Source organism: Protopterus annectens, chromosome 7.part0 (assembly GCF_019279795.1).
Source record: "Protopterus annectens isolate FY-2018-M chromosome 7.part0, PAN1.0, whole genome shotgun sequence".
In the NCBI taxonomy this organism is placed as follows: Eukaryota; Metazoa; Chordata; order Ceratodontiformes; family Protopteridae; genus Protopterus; species Protopterus annectens.
The window spans coordinates 1889305253-1889325953 of NC_056739.1; positions in this window are offsets into that span (position 1 = coordinate 1889305253).

The window sequence follows — 20701 nt, forward strand, 5'->3', positions numbered from 1 at the left end:
CACATAGGTGGTAGCCCTCAACATGTATGTTGGGTACCAATGTGTACATACAGCCACGTGTTATATCATCTGTCCCTTGGTATCCACATATCCATATGTATTGTGGAGTCCCTCAGTGTGTCACATAAGACATTAGGGGCCTGAATGCATATCCACAGGGCTGTTGTACACCTATAATGGCTGTCCATTATTGCCAGTCATTGTTGTGTATGAACATGTCTGACATATACCCCAGACATGTACCCTCACTCACAGTACTCTATAGTAACTGTCATGGGTGTGTGTGGCACAGATGACCTTGGCCACAGATCACTATAGTAGCCGGGCTTGTCACATACATACATATGTGACCTACGATCTGAGAAGCAGCGGCACAATCTGTGAAAGGAAACAAATGTATTCATGTAGTATGCAGGCTTCACACCTATGTACTGATTGAGGTCACATGTACACATATTTATTTGCCACGCAGATACCTGATGTGTGCAATGCACATACTGTTTTAATCATGATATGTCATACCATAGTAAAAGCAAAACCCACACTGCATTGATCAACTGTGTCTCACACACACACACACACAGACACTCAGCAATTGCAGGATTCAAACCTCTACCTAACTATGGTATGATACCAGAAAGATACGCATTAACACAGTGCGCTATATGCTTTGGTTGGTAGTTTTGCTTCTCCTGCTATATTTGTAGGATGCTGTCATCATCAGACTTTCCAAAGAGGAATGTACCTCTTTTAATGTGTTTTCCCAGTCTCCAAAAAGGGCGCTCCTCTCATAGGAAATCACACCCCCCCACACACCCACTGTCAGCGTTTGTAGGATTCAAGTCCCTACCTAACTACGTTATAATACTAGAAAGATATGCATTAACACGGCACGCTATATGCTTTACTGGGTGGCTTCTGTTCTCCTGCTATATTTGTAGGATGCTGTCATCATCAGACTTTCCAAAGAGGAATGTACCTCTTTTAATGTTTTTTCCCAGTCTCTAAAATAGGAACTTTTCTCATAGAAAGTCACACACACACTGTCAGCATTTGTAGGATTCAAACCCCTACCTAACTATGATATTAGAAAGATCCGCATTAACACGGTGCACTATATGCTTTATTGGTTGGTTTCTGTTCTCCTGCTATATTTGTAGAATGCTGACATCATCAGACTTTCCAAAGAGGAATGTACCTCTTTTAATGTGTTTTCCCAGTCTCCAAAAAGGGCACTCCTCTCATAGGAAATAACACACTGTCACCGTTTGCAGGATTCAAACCCCTACCTAAATATGCTATGATACTAGAAAGATATGCATGAACACATCATGCTATATACTTTACTGGGTGGTTTTTCTTCTCCTGCTATATTTGTAGGATGCTGAAATCATCAGACTTTCCAAAGAGGAATGTACCTCTTTTAATGTGTTTTCCCAGTCTCCAAAAAGGGCACTCATCTCAAAGGAAATCACACACATATACACACTGCCAGCATTTGCAGAATTCAAACCTCTACCTAACTATGTTATGATACTAGAGAGATATGCATTAATACGGCTCACTATATGCTTTACTGGGTGGTTTTGTTTCTCCTGCTATATTTGTAGGATGCTGACATCATCAGACTGCACATGGTAATGTGTGTACACTTTGTTTTATGCAATCCCAGGAATTAGCCAAGTGGGTCGGCAGGTGTCAACAGCTTGAACAGGACCCCATAATTCTTACCTTGTGTGATCTATCTGTGGACACATTGACATTCCTTCATATGTCAACACATATTTATGCACAGATTGTTGGTTTTGTGGATATGACATGTGTCTGGGATGTTGATAAAGGGCTATTCAAAGTCTATGTGGGACATGTGTAGCTCTGTTCAGTGATGTATGTCCTGGGTGGCTACCTTGCAAACAGTCTAGCATGTTTGGGAACCATGATCTGCACATGAACATACCACAGTTGGTAGGGTTGTGTGTTTGTCAGCTTCCAATAGCTCTGTTTATGACTTCAACCATGATGGACTCCATGGCCTTGCAGATCAGACTTCATAGGCTTACTGGACTATACTTCCCATGGTGTGTTGTGCACCAACACTTGTGGGGAGTGCCATATGTTGCTGTAACCCATTCAACAGTTCCAGATCCTGTGGAGAGGGTGAGGCTCAACAGACTGTTCAGATGCAGGGACTGTTTGTTCTGTAGTTCATGCATGACACATATTGGGAAACAATGTCATCCAATTGCTGCCATGCTTTTGGCTTTGGGGGCAGCTGTTCAGCCATTCTACATGTGATATCTCCTGGTATGATGACAGGGACTATCATCAGTGGGAGGCGGGTATGTATATATAGGCCTGTCTGACAGGATGTCGGCATTGTCAGTCAGGTACAGTTGGCCCTGACTCAGGACATATATGAGTGTACATTGCTATTTATGACATAGCTGAAGGAGGTGTCATGATTCAGTCTGGACTCCTTCTCCGCTACTCTTTACAAAACACCACCAAACCTGAACACTAATCACTGTTATACTCTTTTACACACTTAACACCCTACTGATCCTTTGTGATCAGGCTATGGAGTATGTCATCATAATATCCTGGCATGTCCAGGGGTCGGTTTTGTGTGTACTCTCCTGTCCAGTTAGTGAATATTGTGGTTTTGACACAATGTCACATCTGCCTCATGTACACAGACAACCTTCTCCTCCTCCCAACAAACACAGATATATGTGAGAGATGCAACAATATTGGCATACAGGAGGCTGAGCTCTCCCGACCCATGACTGGCATAGTCTATCAGGTGTTGAAGGTAACCACACACACCACATATCAGTCTCACATAAACCTATAGTGACAGCAATCAAACCACATTATCACACATAAACATACTCGGAGGCTCTACATAAACTCTGCCTTAGCAGCAGAGACCTCCAAAGCAGACACACAAACAACTGCTACCCCTCTACAATACCCACATATCACATAGTTCACAATGTCAGTGTGCCACACAGTCACTGCCCTTCAGGCTAAACAACACACCTAATACACTTGTAAGAGGTGACACTTATTGTCAGACACACTGACATCCTACTCACCAGGCCAAACAAGGGAATAGTCACTTTGAGCTGTCTCTTGGGTGCCAGGATCCGTAACATAACACATGCACTCAGGTCACTCCAAAGCAAGTACAGGACTGACTCCATTATTGTCCATGCTGGTGCATACAACCTCAGATGTTCCTCCCTGGACCACATTGACATGATACATAGAGGAACTCTCTGATCATGTAGCCCAGGCCAGCATGACCCTGACCTTGTCTAGCATCTTACACTTACAAAGTATGATGTCACAGTATATCAACAAACTGATCACATTTAACAGTTGGCTAACATATTGGTGTCATTCATAGGGGATACAGTGTCTTTCAGCCTGGGGTGACCTGCTCAACATGCCATGTAGCTTCCCTATGGACAGTTTGCACCTGTCACCCTTGGACTTTTGAATACTGGCTAAGGCACTTGCTACCACCATACTGCCTTTTTTAAGTGGGGCTCAAAAGACAACTCCACCTCCATAGACATTACAGAGTACATGACACTGAGGGTAATGCTGCTCAACACCAGATGTGTTACCCTCAAATTGCGCCCACTAAGGAATCTCCTCAGTATGGACAATAACGATATCTGTGCACTAACAGACACCTGGTTCAGGCTCCCAAATGCATACCAGCACTACCAGGTTATATTTCATACCATGCTTTCTGACCACAAAACTCAGAATGGCCAACATAAATAGGGGGAGTATACGTATACATCACAGATACACATACCTCTGGGTTGGTAGCACTGCACAAAGCATCACAGACCATACATATGCACCCAACATTGTGCAAATCTGCCTTTTGGTTTGTTGCCTGCTACAGACCACCCTCCCAAACTCAGGAACCACACTCGGCTTTCCTGGGAACACTGGACAATATGAAGGTCTCTCCAAGCACCTTTATATTGGGTGACTTCAAATACCCACACATTGACTGGGGATAGTACTCAGGCCCCAAAACTCTCGCCCAACAGTTGCTACTATTTGTAAACTCATATGCTATGGCACAACCGGTCACCACACCCACAAGAGGGGACAACATATTGGGCATGATCATCACCAACATGGGGACTCTATGTTCCACACCTGAGATATACCACTCATTGGTAAGGTCAGAACATACATTTATCTCACTGGACATCCATATCTCGTCCCCACACCCATCCTCGGTAATCTTGGTGAACTTTTCAAAAGCAAACATCACACTTCTCCAAACCAAGGTGGTATCCTTCAGAGACCCTGGGACAGTGGTAAGAATGGCTCAGACTGCTGAATCTTTTACATACACATTCTATGGAGACCTAGTGAATTGCATGGATCGCGCTATCCCAAATAACAACTGGACTCACTCCTCCTATGGCAGGGGACCTGTCTGATAGACCCCGGCCATTAATAAGCTATACAATGAAAGGAGGATGCTACTACATGATAGAGCACAATCCCAGACAGGGAAGGCATCTGTGATCTGTACTAGCAGACAGCTACAATCACTCATGTATTTATGTCAGGCCCGCTTCTAACGGACAATTGCACCAGACACGTAGGACACTCACAAGGCCTTGTTCAGTTAATTCAGGTACCTGGGTGGACACTCACTAATATGCTGTGAGTTACTGCATACTGACTAAACATACCCTGAACCCACAGACATTGCCAACATCCTGGCAAACAGGTTCAGTGCAGATGTCCCCCCATTCCCCCTAAGGAGCTACTGTCCATCCCAACAGAGTGTAACCTCCCTGACATCACAAATAAACAGGTGAGTGCTGCCCTCCCCACAGTGGATAACACAGCATCAATGGGACCAGATGTGTCCTGGCCTGCGTCTTACACGGGCTTCATGACAGACATAACCCTCACATTATGTCACTGTTCAATATCAGAGTTACCGCAGGATATGTACCCACAGAATGGCATACAGCGATAGTGGTCCCACTCCACAGAGTTGCTGCCACAATGGACCACAGACAATATCGGCCTATAAGGCTAACTAGCCTGTTCTGCACAGCTATGGAGCATATTGTAATGGGACTCATGAACATAGACATCAGGAACCTACAGACACTGGGTCCTACACATTTCACCGTTGTTGTGGGCAGATCTTGCCTCTTGGACCTGTTTGTATTCTTTAAACAGTTACCAGGTCCATCAGTGTAGGGACGGTTGTCCACACAGCCTGCCTGGACCTTGCACAACCCTTCAACACAATACCCTACTCGGCCATTATGCATAGGCTCACCTGCGTTGATATCAACACATATCTCACACGATGGATTGCTACCTGGATCAGGGATAGCACCCACATGCTCAGTATTGCAGGTGCCATGTCTGACTATACACCTGTTACACATGGCATCCCACAAGGCTCAGTCCTGGGACCTCTCTTGTTCAGTATATATTTGTGTGACGTACAGGCTAACACAGGAGGAATATGGCTGACAAGGTCACAGATGACTGCAAACTGGGTGCCATAATCAACTCTCCAGCTGGCACATGCATACTCAAACAGGGTCTCACAGAGATAGGATGACTTGTGCCTGAGCCATGGCCTACAGCTAAATGCCATTAGTTGCATAGTCATCCCCTTTGGGAGTAACAACATTCCCACACATTACCACATAGGTAGTAATCCATTACATACGGTAGTAGCTGTTAGGGGTTTGGGGACACGACTTGTTCGTACTCTTGCCTTTGACAATCACGTTGCCGAAGTGGTTAGACAGAACTTCTATATAGCCCACCTTATCCCATATGGCTTCACATGTTAATCAAGTGAGGTCATTGTGCCCCTATACTCATCACGACCATGCTTGGTTACAATGCCACATTTGGGATGTACCTTACCTGATACCTGCAGCAACTGTAAAGGCCACAAATGTTCCTCAACAAGCAGATGTAGGGACTCACACGGATGCCCTGCACAGTTCAGATACAGTAAGTCCAGTTCAACTCAGTCACTTACCACCTACTCGGATGTGTTGTGTGCCTGTAGTTTAAGGAAATATCCGACCCAGAATTAATGGACATGCTCCACCTCAGGATATCTGACTCCCTTGGAGCTACGCACTCCAGGGACATATACCTCAGCACAGATGTTAATAGGACATGCTGGAGGGACAGATTCTTATCCCAGAGGCTACACTCACTCCGGATTGTAATCCCGGTTTCGCATGGACAGAGCCAACCACTGACCACCTACAGGAGACATCTTGACAAGTGGATGGGTGATCGTATGTTTACCCATGGGATATCTTCTGGGTCCCTGCTAGACAGAGGCACAATACACTAAATGTAAATGGGCTATCTTGTGTGACCTACTATTCACAGGCACAGTGTTCTACTTTTACAGGGTTGCGAAAGCCAAACACACTCTCTGGCTAGGCTTGTACATGCCCTAGGGTAGATAGCCTAGTATCAACCTCTGAACCTATGATAATGTTCAGGATGCACAATGTTTATTGCTGATACTATTTTCAGGTTTTATCATCTTTGCTTTCCCACTTTCTATGAACAACTTAGGTATCTGCAGAACATATTTGATTATGACAGGGTTCCACTATATTATATATGTGTCTGTTGTCATATAACTGTGTGCACAGGGCAGATTGCTGGATAGTGAGAGGTTCCTGGGTTAACACATGCAACTGCCTGATATGTGTGGCCCACTGCTGTACTCTGACATGGCCTAAGTGTGTGAGCATGCCCAGTTCAGACTGTCAGTGTTCTGTTGCCTGACATTTGTCTCATTTATTCAAGTGTGTGAGCATGCCCAGTGTGACCTTTCAGTATGTTGCTGTCTGAGATCACCTACATTTGTTGATGTATGTGTACATGTCCAATATTAACATTCCGACTGTGTGTGTTGAAAGTAAGGTTCTATTCTTACTGTGGGACTCACCTTTGTGTCATAACTCGACAGGGATTATGCTGTGCCTGCAGAGTTTCCATGGAATACTTTGCATAGACTTATCAACATTTCTTCATACAGGCTGACCACTGCAATACTGTCATGATTTAGTGGTTCAGTACTATGACTATAGTGCACAGTATTCTGGGTTCGAGGCCCATCACTGCTTTATATTTTCATACTGAGCAGACCAGACTGCTTAATTGCCTGTAGAGCAAATATGAGCATGTTGGCTTTTGTTTAGCTATGCCCTACTTAGACCCAGCTTGTCCAACATTACTCAATATTAACCAGAATTGCTGGACGTTGGCCAATATTACTTAACATTGACCACAGTTGTGCTAGTTGGTGTGTGCAATTTTCTTTACATATACTACATGGTGGTAAATGCTATTTAGCACTGCTTTACATTGCTTAACACATGGCAATCATGCCTCAGGTGGTGCTGCAGGGCTGACTATGTCAGATGCACGTACTACATTCCCTATATATGTTTGAAAGCAGGTAGTGTCAACTTAGGCATCCCTTTTACTATATGTGCGAGTCAGAGAGAGGTATCATTTCCAGAGTTGTTGTGGACTGTGAATTTTGTATTGAAGTCTTCCTGTGTATTGTGGAGATCATATTAAACTTCAGATTGTTGAATTTTGGGTCCTGGTTTCGGTGATTCTTCAGCTGTGAACTACATTTTTACCAGTGGTGACTGCTTTTTGTTCTTTTACGTTGTTTCAATCATTTCCAGAGTTCCTACTGAGCCAGTGTATGTGCTATGCGTTGCCTCTTTGCCAAGGCCAAAGCATACTGGGCATGCCTCCTTCTGCCTACTGGGGCAGGCTCAGGTTGTTCCTCCTCCGAGTCACACTCTGCCTGTGATGGCCTTGGCAATGGTGGGGGGCTGTTTGGCCCAGGCCTATGCTGGTCCTGCTGCAGCTGTTTTCACAGGATCATATTATGTAGCATAGCACATACAATGACAATTTGGGTACATGTAGTTGGTGAGTACTGCAAGGTTCCACCAGATGTGTCCAAGCACTGGAACCATGACTTGAGCAGCTGAAACACACACTCAATTACATTTCGTGTTTGTGCGTGTGCCCCATTATGGCATTCCTGTTCAGGTGTGTGTTCATTTCTGATGGGTGTCATCAGCCACGGCTCCAATGCATAGCCAGCATCCCCCACTAGGTGACCATGTGGGATGTTCCCGTTGGCAAATGTCTGGTACAGCCGCGTCAGATGCCAGATATGGGAATCATGGTAGCTTCCAGGGCAGCCAGCACACACATTCAGTATTATGCCCTGGGCATCACACATGACCTGCCAGTTGATGGAGGGGAAGCCCTTGCGGTTGAAGTAGACCTTACCCTGCTCACCAGCTGGTGCTTTTATGCATATGTGCGTGCAGTCTATTGCACCCACTACCTCAGAGGATTCCGCTATTTTCTGGAAGAGATGCATATTGTTGACCAATACCTCATGGGAATTGGGGAAATATACATGATCACCGACATGTGCTGACATGGCATCCAGGAACTGGTGCAGTACCCTGGATGCTGATGCTTGTGATATCCCCATCATATCACCAGTTGGTCTCTGGAAGGTACCTGTTGCTAATATTCTTAGGCCAGCACATGTCTTGGTTTCCACTGGGATGGGTTCCCCTCTGTTGGGTATGTGTGTGAGGCATGGCCTGCACAGCTCAACAATTTGCTGCAAGAGGTCTCTGTCCACTCTATAGCACTCTACTATCTCCAGCTCATGTAGCCCCTTGTACATTACCCTGGGCCTGTACACTCTTCTCCATCTCCTCACTGTGGCTTGTACAGCAGCATTTGCATTATCACCACCCTCAGCATGTTGCATATGTCGCCTTATAACAACAATGGCAGCCCCTAACATTTTTTGTCTCAGTAAAGCTTTTTCAGTTTTCACTTCTATTAGCTTATCACAGTGTTGCAGTGTCTCTTGAGAGAAACATAATGGACTGTTGTTTGCAGAGTTTTAAGTGCTGGGCTGGGCTTCCTTTTACCTTTTACCTTTCTGTTTCCTTAGGGGGGAGCGCTGCGCAAACAAGCGCAAACACGTGCACAGTAGCTAACATGCACGCACACATGCTTATACAGACTAAAACTTGCTTATTCTTGTTAAAACACACGCACACTGGTGCAAACGTTCTTACAACTGTTTGCACAGCCTTATATATGCTTACTCTGGCTTACACGCGTGCACACACACACACTCATGCACACTGTCTTACTTGGGTTTACTGGCGTGCACACGGGCGCATGCATGCTCAGCAAGAAACTTTGGTGTTATCCACGGCATACACCTTCAATTTCTTTACTTTACCTAGCCTACCTGTTGACACACCTCTTTCAATGATATGTAAATGCCAGCTGACACATGCCACTCTTCTCCAGTGAACTTCACTTTTTTCATACATACCCCCTCGTGATGTCACCTATATTCTACTCTGTTACCCCCCCTTATCCTAGTCCTACACTCCACTGACTGTGCTCATTTGTTATGTAAACTTACAATTCACTATCCTAACCCTCATTTGTATAGGATTGCCTACTAATGCTTGGTTACATCTCTTAGACTGAGCTTCCCCCTTAGCAACCTCTACTTGGTGGCCATGTTGTCTTCAGCCTGCCATTTACTTGCATTGTAAATTCATATCAGCAATAAAATCCACATTTGTGGATCTTAATTATTGATTTTCTGGTTTTTAGGGTGCAGCGCGTTTGCGCGGCGCTGCACTATGCTTAAACCCCGGAGATCGGGATGAAAAAAAAAAGTTATTTTATTTTTATTTTGCATCACTTCACATTGTCAATGGCCGTATTTTTGGCCATTTAAATGCTTCCTCCTGTAAATGCATCCTTTTTTTGGAGCTGTCACAGCTCCGTTTTGCTATTTGCAGAACTGTACTCAGTTGTCAACTGAGTACATTTTTGCAAATAACACTACTCCTACTCGGACAGGTTTGGGTTTCCTGGATCACAAATTTACCTCATTTACATAGCTTTCACCTGCAATTAAGGTAATTTGCATATCCAAGCCCTGTCCGTGTAGGACTAGTTTTGAGAGCTCTGTTGCACGCCCCTACCTGCTGTTCCTGGATCGCTCGGTGGACATGTTGGCTGCATGGAGTCTTATTCTACTCTTAGACTCCGTGCAAGCCTTCGTGAATCCAGCCCAATATTTATTTTGTTACTACATTTAGTGAGTTTAGTGTAGAGATTACACAGTTAATTAAATATTATTGGGGCTATTTTTGCTCTCAAAAAATGTTTATACTTGGTTAGATAATCTGATTGGGATATCATGTAGAAGGGGCAAAAATATTCAGACTTTTTTAGTTAGAAGTAAATTTTGCATGCCAGTTACCAATTTTTGCTCTCAACCAGCAGTGACAGGTACTTACATTTGTGACAGATGTAAGGTCTGTAAATATGTAGTGAATAGTTTCTCTAAAATTAATGACATCATTTTTATTACTTGGGACAAATTTTCTCGTGACACTGTAGGTGTTATTTAGGCACTGAGGTGTCCATGCAACTTGCTTTATATTGGGAAAACTAGGAGACAATTCAAAGTAAGACTTATGGAACATATAAGGGATATTAAGAATAAAAGGGAAGAGAGTCTTATAGCAAGACATTTTAATGAATTTCATAATAGTTACAGTGAGGTTCTACAGGGCACTATTTTAGAAAGAATGAATGTATCTGGTTTTGAAACAGAGTTGGTGAAACATCAAGTCTTATTTAAGGAATCTATATGTATTTTAAAGTTTGATACTATGTACCCGAAGGGGTTAAACGAGGAACTCAATTGGAGATTACTGATTTGAATATTTAATTTAATTATTGATTGTGTATTTTTTATAAACATTTATGTTGGTTTATTGCACTGTTTTACTCCTTGAAGGCTTTTTAGCCAAGAGGGGTTCACTGGCCAGTTGTATTTTCTTTGTTTTTGCTGTTGGGCTTGTTCTGTTGCAGTTCTGTATTGGTTGATAGGTTGCTATGACATTAGTAAGATATTGGCCCTGAAGCCCTTATAACCCATTCAGATGAGAGTCTAGCCCATGTTACAACATATCAGCACACAAACCCCCTGTCCAGCAGGGGCATGGGTGGGATCACAGGGCTTTATTTTGTGTTATCCATTCACTTATACAGGGAGCACATCACTAGGGGTATTGAGGCACTTGGCTTGCCCTTGACAGGGAGTGTATTCCACAGATTGGGGAGTGTGTGGTACACATATCTGTCACACCAACAAGCCATACTCATATCACAGCTGAGGTTGATGCTATGCCTTCAGGTTGATGGAGTGGGTCTTGAGTTCCAGACGTGCAACAGTCCCATCAAGGCAGGGTCTGAATTGCTTTGTATGACAGACAGGGGTCACCTCAGCAGACTCTGTATGGAACAGGGTAGAGGGACAGTACTGTTAGCCTATCTGTGTAGGGTAGGTGTTTGGGGTTTGTTAGTGTTTGCAAGACCCTGGTGTGTGGAGTCTACATGGTCTGTGGTGTGTAGGTTTATGGAGTTCTCATGTGATTTTGCCTCCGATGTGTCCATTGTTTGGGTTTTGTTTTCTTGTGGACCTCCATATACATGGGTGTGTGTTGTTTATTTGCAGGTGATGTTTACTGACTTCTTACACTGCATGACACCTATGTTACTGCAAAATCTGTTCTGGTGGACACATTCTCCATTTGTCTGGCCAGTGGTTCCTCTTCCCCTTATGTGTGTCTCTTTGTCCTTCTGTAGTCCAGTCACAGGCTTTGGCCACAGTGGCTACTGTTATGTATTTGTAATTTTGATGTGGGTGGAGTACATGCCGTTAAATTGCACACAGGGCTGTTGACTTCACACCTCTGACTGTACCTATTTAGCAGGTTGTCCATCATTGCACCACTCCATTTGCTGTGGTCCTTAGATGGTTTGTGTTGCTATATGTTATTAGGAGGCTACATGTGGGCTTAGCTGTCGTACCATCACAGACAGACATCTGGACTGCCCAAATATGACAGTCAGACAAAGGCCCACACATGGGGACAGGGTGTTAATAATGTCCTGCCAAACATAGACAGTTGGGAAACTGGTTTGGTAATTGCTTGTTTGCTCTTATGGGTTTGATATCTGCCATTGCTGTTTTGACACAACCCTTTCTTGTTTTGCAAATAGCTGACAAGAAAATGGAATGTTAGGATAAGCAGAACAGATATGCAAGGCATACTTGTGCTTCTTCTGTGACAACCTGTGCCATTCTAGGGGTATAGCTGTTGGCCAGTGACATGTTGTCAGTGCTGACACAGAAAGGTGGCAGCCTTTTATACACTGGCAGTACAATGACCTTCAGGTACCTGCTGTCCTGCTAGGCACCATACCTCTCAACTTCTGTGAGCCAGACATCTGGATAAAGCCATAAATAATTGGGGACAGAGGCCTAAATATAGGGACCATTTTTTAAGAATTGGCCTTACAAACCTAGAAAGGTGATTCAGTAATAGGTTTTGCATTAGCATGCATGTTTCTATAGGGTATGAAGTCTGACACTACAATCTATCATTATTTTCTGACCTTATTCTTATGTGATTTGCCAGTGAATTGCCAGACAACCACTATTTCATGTTATATAGACCACAATTATGATGCAAATTTCTGGACATTCTGCAATAGGTCTGTACAGTTGAGAGGTATGGTAGGCATTGTGTAGGTTACTCCAAGCTGCGAACTCTCCATATGTGTGACCCCCTGCCCATGACTTGTATAGCTTTCCTGCATTAACAGATATTGAAATCTGGACAGTGTGTACAACTCCTACCATACATGTAGCTGACATGCAGAATAGTTGGCACTGCAGTTCTTGGAACATAGCCCTGTCAAAGACAGCACTGTGCCTAGGTCACTATGACACAACAGCTGGGTTTAAGTGCTGGCCACATCCTGACAGTATTAACCACTCATATGCATAGCTCATTACCCCTGCATATTGTGGACCTGCAACAAGTTATCATGTTGATTGGGACAGCCCTGGCAATGTGTGCTTTGCTGCTATTGTCCTACAAACATACATGCTACTGCATTTCTATGGGATATGGATATGGGGAGGGCACACCTGTCAACTGTAGACATTTGCACAGACTGTGCTGATATTTGCTTTACAATTTGGTTCCATTAGGCATATCACTAAAGACCACAGGTCAGATTGTAATGGCATACATTTGATTTTCAGACTTCTTACACTTCAGAGTCTTATTGCAACTGCAAGACCTGCTGTGCTATCACTGTGTAAGTCTGTAGGGGGTATTTCATCATTGTTGCCATTTGTGGGTTTTGCCAGACATTTATTTATGGTTTTCTGCAGCTGACATGTTGGGTGAGTCTGAGGGTCATTATAGGACCCCCACACTGACATCCATGCCTGTGACCTATGAGCCCATTAGTTGCCCCTCCCCATGTATACTGCAGTGGGATTTGTCACCTTGGGTACTACTGCATTGTAAGGGGAAGCCAGTATTGGGCAAAAATTTCCTGGTGTCTCACATAGCTGTCAGCTGTCTGCTGCTATCCCAGTAGGCCACCCCATCCCCTTGCATGCATGCAGCAATACCATGGATATGCTTCCAGAACATACTAATCCATTCATTTATTGTTAAGAAGACTGACTTACCCTGTGCCTGTGGCAGCTGTGAGGATGGGGCTTGAGGGCTGCCTATGTTGGATGCACGTAGTACACTGCCTATACATGGTAAGGTACAGGTAGTGTGATGCGTGTGGCATCCATTTCACTGTGTATGCGAGTCGGAGACAGGTGTCAGTCCCTGGGTCTCTACAGTGTCAGTGTGTTTGCTATGCCTTGCCTATTTGCCAAGGTCAGGGCATACTGGCCACGCCTCCATCTGCCTACAGGAGCTGGCTAAGGGGGTTCCTCCTCCGAGTCCGTCTGTGCTTTTGGGGACCTTAGCATTGGTGGGCAGCTGTGTGGCCCTTCCCCATGCTGTTCCTGCTGTAGCTGTTTTCATAGGATCATATTGTGTAGCATGGAGCATACTATGAAATTGTGTGACATGTGGCTAGAGAGTACTGCAGGGGTCCACCACATATGTCAAGGCAGCAGAACTGTGACTTGGGTATCCCAAACACATGCTTTATAATGATCCTGGTTTGTGCTTATGCCTCATTATGGCATTCTTGTGTGGATGTGTGTGCATTTCTGATGAGTGTCATCATCCATGGCTCCAGTGCATAGCCAGCATCCCCCACCAGATGGCCATACTAGATTTCGCCCCTGGCAAATCCCTGGTACAGCTGTGAGGAATGACAGATCTGGGAATTGTAATAGCTTCCAGGGCTATCAGCACACACATTAATGATAATGCCCAGGACATTGCACATGACTTGGCAGCTGATGGAGTGAAAGCCCTTGTGGTTTAGGTAGACCCTACCCTATTCACCAGGTGGTGCTCTGATGTGGATGTGCTTGCAGTCTATGGCACCCAGTACCTCCGGGTAGTCTGCTACATGGTGGAGGGGTGCATATTGCTGGTCCTCTCCTCATGGGTGCTGGGGAAGTAAATGTGCTCACTGGCATGTGGTAGCATGGCATCCAGGAACTGGTGGAGTACCCTGGATGCAGATGCCTGTGAGACTCCCATGATGTTCCCAGTAGGTCTTTGGAAAATACCTGTAGCTAGTATTCTTAAGGATACACATACCTTGGTATTCACTGGGATGGGTTCCCGTCTGTTGGCTCTGGTTCTGAGGTGAGGCCGGCACAGCTTTATGAGTTGCTGAAGTAAGACCCTGTCCACCCTGTAATGCTCTACTATCTCCAGATCATATAGCCCATGGTAGGCTACCCTGGGTCTGAACACTCTTCTCCTCCTCCTCAGTCTGGAGGGGTTGTCAGCATTATCCTCCTCACCACCCTCAGCCTCTAGCCCATACTGATGTAGCAAAGTGACAGCAACCCCTAAAATTTTGTCAGTCAAAATTCCCCTGAGTGTGTACACCAATGGTGCATAGTTTGTGAGAAAAAAACAGACTGAGAGGTGTTTGCACAGTTTATACTGTTGTGCTGCAGTTGCTGCCTGTTTGATTGGCTGACTAGGATGCATTCCGCCTGACAGCTATATTATTTGTAGTTGATTGCTTTTATTCTGCTATTTCCTGTTTTTTTCCCCTTCCCATTTCCGCCACTTTTAAGCTCCACTGTGCACCGCACAAACCTACTGCCCAAATGTAAACAGTTCTGCTATTTCCATTTTTTTTAAGACCCGGTGCACACTGTGCAAACCCATTTAGCTAAAGTAAACACTTTTAAGCAGAATGGCTTCCCCTATATGCAAACACGCTCCTCATTTCATGGAATAAGTAAATACAGCCTCAGACATACCCCCTTGCTAAACTGTGCTTAGCTAAGCTCAAATGGAAGCTGTGGAGCTCCAGTGCTACTTCTCCTGCTTACACCACTGCCTTATAGCTCCTACATGGTTAGGTGCAAGCAGATAATGGTCTCCCTTTTTTGTGATTCAGTAAATTTTGCTCATTTGCATACCCCACTGCATTAGTCCCTTGTTATACCACTACACCAGAGCATTTCCCCTTAGCAACCAGTATTACCTGTTACTGTTTTGATTCTGCATGCTACCCTCTATAATGGCAAAATGTAGATTTCACTTAAAATTGTCTTTTCATTTTTTTTTTATTTTTGGCACGATCTCTGATGCACGCCGCTGCGCTATGCTTAAACGTCGGAAATTGGCCAAAAAAAATTTTTATTTTTTTATAATTTTACAACAATTTTCCATGCCAGTGGCCATAATTTTGGCCATTGGCATGCCTAATGATTATAATACATGCTTTACTTTGAGCTGTCTTGCCCCCATTTTGATTTTTGCAGAAATATACACTGTCAGTAACCGAATACATTTCTGCAATGGACACTGTTCTGGCACAAATGCTCGCCTGCTTACTGAATTGCTAATTCACCTCATTTGCATGGTTTCAGCAGAAAATGAGGTAATTAGCATTACTCAGTGGTGTCTGTGCCAGAATAGTGCTAGCAGGCTCATGCACACCCCCAGCCTTGTTTACTGAATCACTCGGCTGCCATATTCTGTGCAGAAGCTGTTGCACTATTTTAGAATGAAGAAATCCCTTTATTGAATGCCAGGGCAGGTCTGTGAGACTGCACAAATGTCAGCATCTTCCAAGGTAAGGACTACTTCCAGAGAGTGCAGTTTCAGGTTTAGACTCCTAATGTTGAGCAGAATAACCTTAAGTTTGTTTATAGAGGGTAACTTTACATCAGAAATTTTGTTCCTGTGATATTGCCTAAAAAAGGCACTATGGGGGTGACAAGAGTCTTTGCCAGTAACTGAAATTCCAGGGACAATAGATGAAGACCATTTCTGGCAAAGAATTGAGGTCTGTTGACCATAGCATACCAGGCTGACAGATACTGGATGTCTTTAGACTGACACCAGAACTTAGTTGCTGAAGAAAATCATTTGTTGCTTGTATTGTGGTATCATCCTAGGTAAAGGAAAATGTTGCTTAAGGCTAGGAACATACCTGACTGAGACACATAATCTGAGAGCTCGGTCAAGTCTCTCTTTATATAATCCATTGAGGTAATCTCAAGTCATTCACACCAACATGGACTATGATGGAGTCATAACTCAGAACTTGTTGTTGAGAAACTTGACTGCTTGTGTGATGTGTCAGATCCTGGCACCTGACAGACAACTGACCATGACCTTTTTCTTATCCAACCTGGTGAGAGGGACATCTGTGTGTCTCACAATGGAATTACCTGTGACTAAGATTTTTGGTTTTGTGTTATGCCTTAGGAGTTTGTCTGAAGTGACACTAGTGCATGAGATATTATGTGCACTATGTTCTACAGGGGATGTATTATGTGAAGCATGCTTGTTTTTGAGAGGTCTCCGGTGTTTAGGTAAGCTTCTAGTGAGGACCTCCGCATATATAGGCTTATGTGTTGTTGGTTTGATTGCTGCAGGTGGTGAGTTGTGCATGGTGACAACCTGCTTAATGTCAGATGTACTCACTTGTGAACATGAGAGCTTGGATTCCAGGTTTTTAATATAAATGCATCTCTCACATATTGAATTTATGTTAACAAGAAGAAGTGGGTTGTCAGTGTACATGAGGCAATTGCTACATTGCCTCAGAATACCCATATAAACCAGGCTGAATATGTGGGAAATTGTCCATCCATAATGCTTGGTCGATCAATGGGATCAGAAATGGGGAGATGGGAAGGACAGGTTAGACAGAAGGATAGGTGAAGGGGTCAGATAGTGAATGTCTAGTGGGTGAGATTTTATTGGTACCAAAAAATTTACACAGATTACTTCTGTTGCCCATGAAGCACAAACACGAATGACTTATGATAGAGAATAAGGAGTGCCCTAAGGGAAAACAAAACAAGTGCAAAGTTTGAGTCTATATCTGCTAATGGTAAGCACCCCTGTGTGGCAGTGTGAGATGCGCAAACAAGCGCATACCCCGACAAACATGTGCCTTTTATTTAAACTAAGAACAAGGAAATCAAACACAACTAACCATTGCTGAAGCTCTGACTGACCACTGCTACAGCAACCTCCAATTGGATTACACAAGAATGTACTTCTCCTGCCACGAGGGTAGAGAGATCCCACTCCAAAAAAATAATTTCTTGTAATTTAGTGTTCAGTCAGCACAAACAGACCAGATTTAGCAGATCTGAATCTAGTCTATTCTACAGTACACAGAAGTGCAAAAAGCATCCAAAAACAGCCTGTGACTTAGTGAAAAAGCAGCCAGAGCACCTGATATACAGTAGTCAACTCAAAAGCTGTCAGACAAGTGCAGTAAATAGTTTAAATAACTTAAAATAATTTAAGTTTTGTATCAAACCACTCAGATGATTCGATTGTTGTGTAGAGCTGAGGTAGGATGCCAAACTCTTAGGAGCTGTGATGAGACGTGTACACATCCACTAATGCAGGTCTTTTATTTAAACAAAGAACAAGGAAACCAAATGCAACTAATCAACGCCAAAGCTCTAAATTAGCCCTGCTACAGTAACCTCCAATCAGATTAGACCAGACTGTACTTCTCCTGCCACAAGGGTACAGAGGGGCTGCTCCAAAAAGATTTATTGTAATTTAGTGCTCAGTCTGTACAAACAGAACAGATTCAGCAGATCTGAATCTAGTCTATGCTACAGTACACAGAAGTGCACAAATCAGCCAAAAACAGCCTATGACTTAGTTAAAAAGCAGCCAAAGCACTTGGTATACATTAGTAAACTCAAAAGCAGTCAGAAAAGTGCAGTAAACAGTTTAAATAGCTTAAAATATTAAAACTGCCTTCTCACCAGACTCTGCAGATGTCATCAGCTATAACTTATTTGACAACACTACAAAAGAAAGAATTGTGCTGAGGTGCTTTTGTCAAGTACTATGCTCAGTAAATAGGCAGCTGTTCTGTTCTCACTATAGTCAAATGTGTGTGCATTCAACAATCACTATGGTGAAAATTTTAGAACAATATGTGAGCCCACAGCTATGTCCAACCCTCCTCCGAACATATTGTAGCATACAGTGATTATATTGTCCTGTGTAACATGCACTCTGACAGTATTCAAGACAAACCTGTGCAATGGCAGTAACATTAACTACTGTGTTTGAAAGCTACTTTAACTACATATATAGGTATTCTAATCTGACAGCAGGCAACTTGTGTATCTGTATATACAACCATCACTTTTGAGACAATTTTACATAGGGATTTGACTGCACATCCATGCCCTACATGCCTGCTAGCCATACCTCTCAACCCTTTAGTGCAAGAAATCTGGCAAAGCCTAACAAAATGGAGAAACAAAGGTTCCAAAATAGGGACAGATTGTAAATATTGCTCTTATAATCTTAGAAAGTTTATTTATTTAACTTTTGTTTACCAGTAAATTCTGACTGGGACAGAGGTCATTTTCAGCAGAGGCCTGAGGAGAAATGCTACAGATGTATGTCTTTGAAATATGGAAGGAAACCAGAGCACCCAGAGGAAACCCACACAAATGCAGGGAGAACATGCAGACTCCACACAGAAGGCATTCCAGCCGAGAATCAAACTGGAGAATCTCTTGCTGTGAGGTGGCAATGCTAACTGCTGCACCACTGTGCCACACTGCTAGAGCACCAGGGTTTGTGTTAACATACATTTCCTGAAAGATTTGAAGTCTGAAACTCAAATATATGTCATTATTTAGCGACTTCAGTTATCAGATCATTCCAGTGATTTGCAAGAAAACAACAAATTTTAGGAGAAATAGATCAAGCATAAGAGGCAAATATGGGCATTCTGTGGAAATATGGAAAGTTGAGAAGTATGTTCCCAACATGTTCACCTCAGCATACAACAATGCGATCACACTCCAAAAAGTGCAACATAACAGTGTTACAGTCAGACACATTGTGTTTAGCTTGAGGTCATGACTTTGGCACCAGTCATCAGTTGCTATGAGACCCTCTTGCAGTATGTTAACATTATTTGTGGAGTTAGTGACAGTGCCCAACTTACAGTCATTTGCAAACTTGGTCAGCCACAATCCTCTTGTCTTTGCCTGGACCTCTTAGAGGTTGATGCCAAACATTAGGAGTCCCAGGATATATCCTTGGGGAACTCCACTAGTGACATGTCTGCTATTGGAAGTAGAGGCACCTATTTTGGCCTTCTGAGTCCTGTCAGTGAGCCAGCTGGCCACCCACCAGATGAGATAGGGATTTACACCAAGTTGTGTTAGCTTTTTTATGATGCCAGAGTGGAGGATTGTGTCAAAAGCCTTTGCCAAGTCAAGGTAAGCTGCATGTACTGACTTTCCTTCATCCAGGGCCTTGGTGACAGTCTCAAAGAAGTCAACCAGGTTCAACAGGCAAGATCTGCCCTTGACAAATCTGAACTGGGTGGGCTTAAGTGCTTGGAGATTGCCTATGTCCTTGTTTATGAGATACCTAATAGTATGCTCCATGGCTTTACAAATCAGAGATGTCAAGCTAATGGGGAGATAGTTTCCAGGGTCAGTAGTGGCACCACCTTTGTGCAAGGGGATGACAATGGCAATTCTTCACTCTGCTGGGATGAAGCCTGTTCTTAGGCTGTGTTTGAAGATGGTGCTCAATGACAAAGCCAGTTATTGCTGGAGATAGTACAGAATGCAGCCTGGGATACTATGATGTCCTATGGAAGCTGTGTTCTTTGTCTTGGATTGGGCCTTTATCACTTGATCTATGGAGATGTGAGGTGCTGGACAAGGATCGAGGATGTTGAAAGGGCCTTTGGAGGGGACAGAAGGGTGAAGTTTGACCTGAACCTATCTGCTAGCAGGTTGGCTAAGTCAAGAGGATCATTGAAAGTGATACTGTTAAGTACTAATATGGAACAAACCTGGGCTTTGCCATGAAGGTTCCTGATGTAAATGAAGAAGGCTTTGTGGTTTCTCTTTGTTTCAGAGGCCAGTTTCAATACACAATTGGATTTGGAGGTTTTCACTAGGGATCTAATTTGCTGTTTGAGGCTAAGGAGGGAGTTTTTACAATTTGGAATTTGTTTCTTTTTAACCTTGGAGAACAGTTTCTTCTTTTTGATGTAAAGCCAGTTG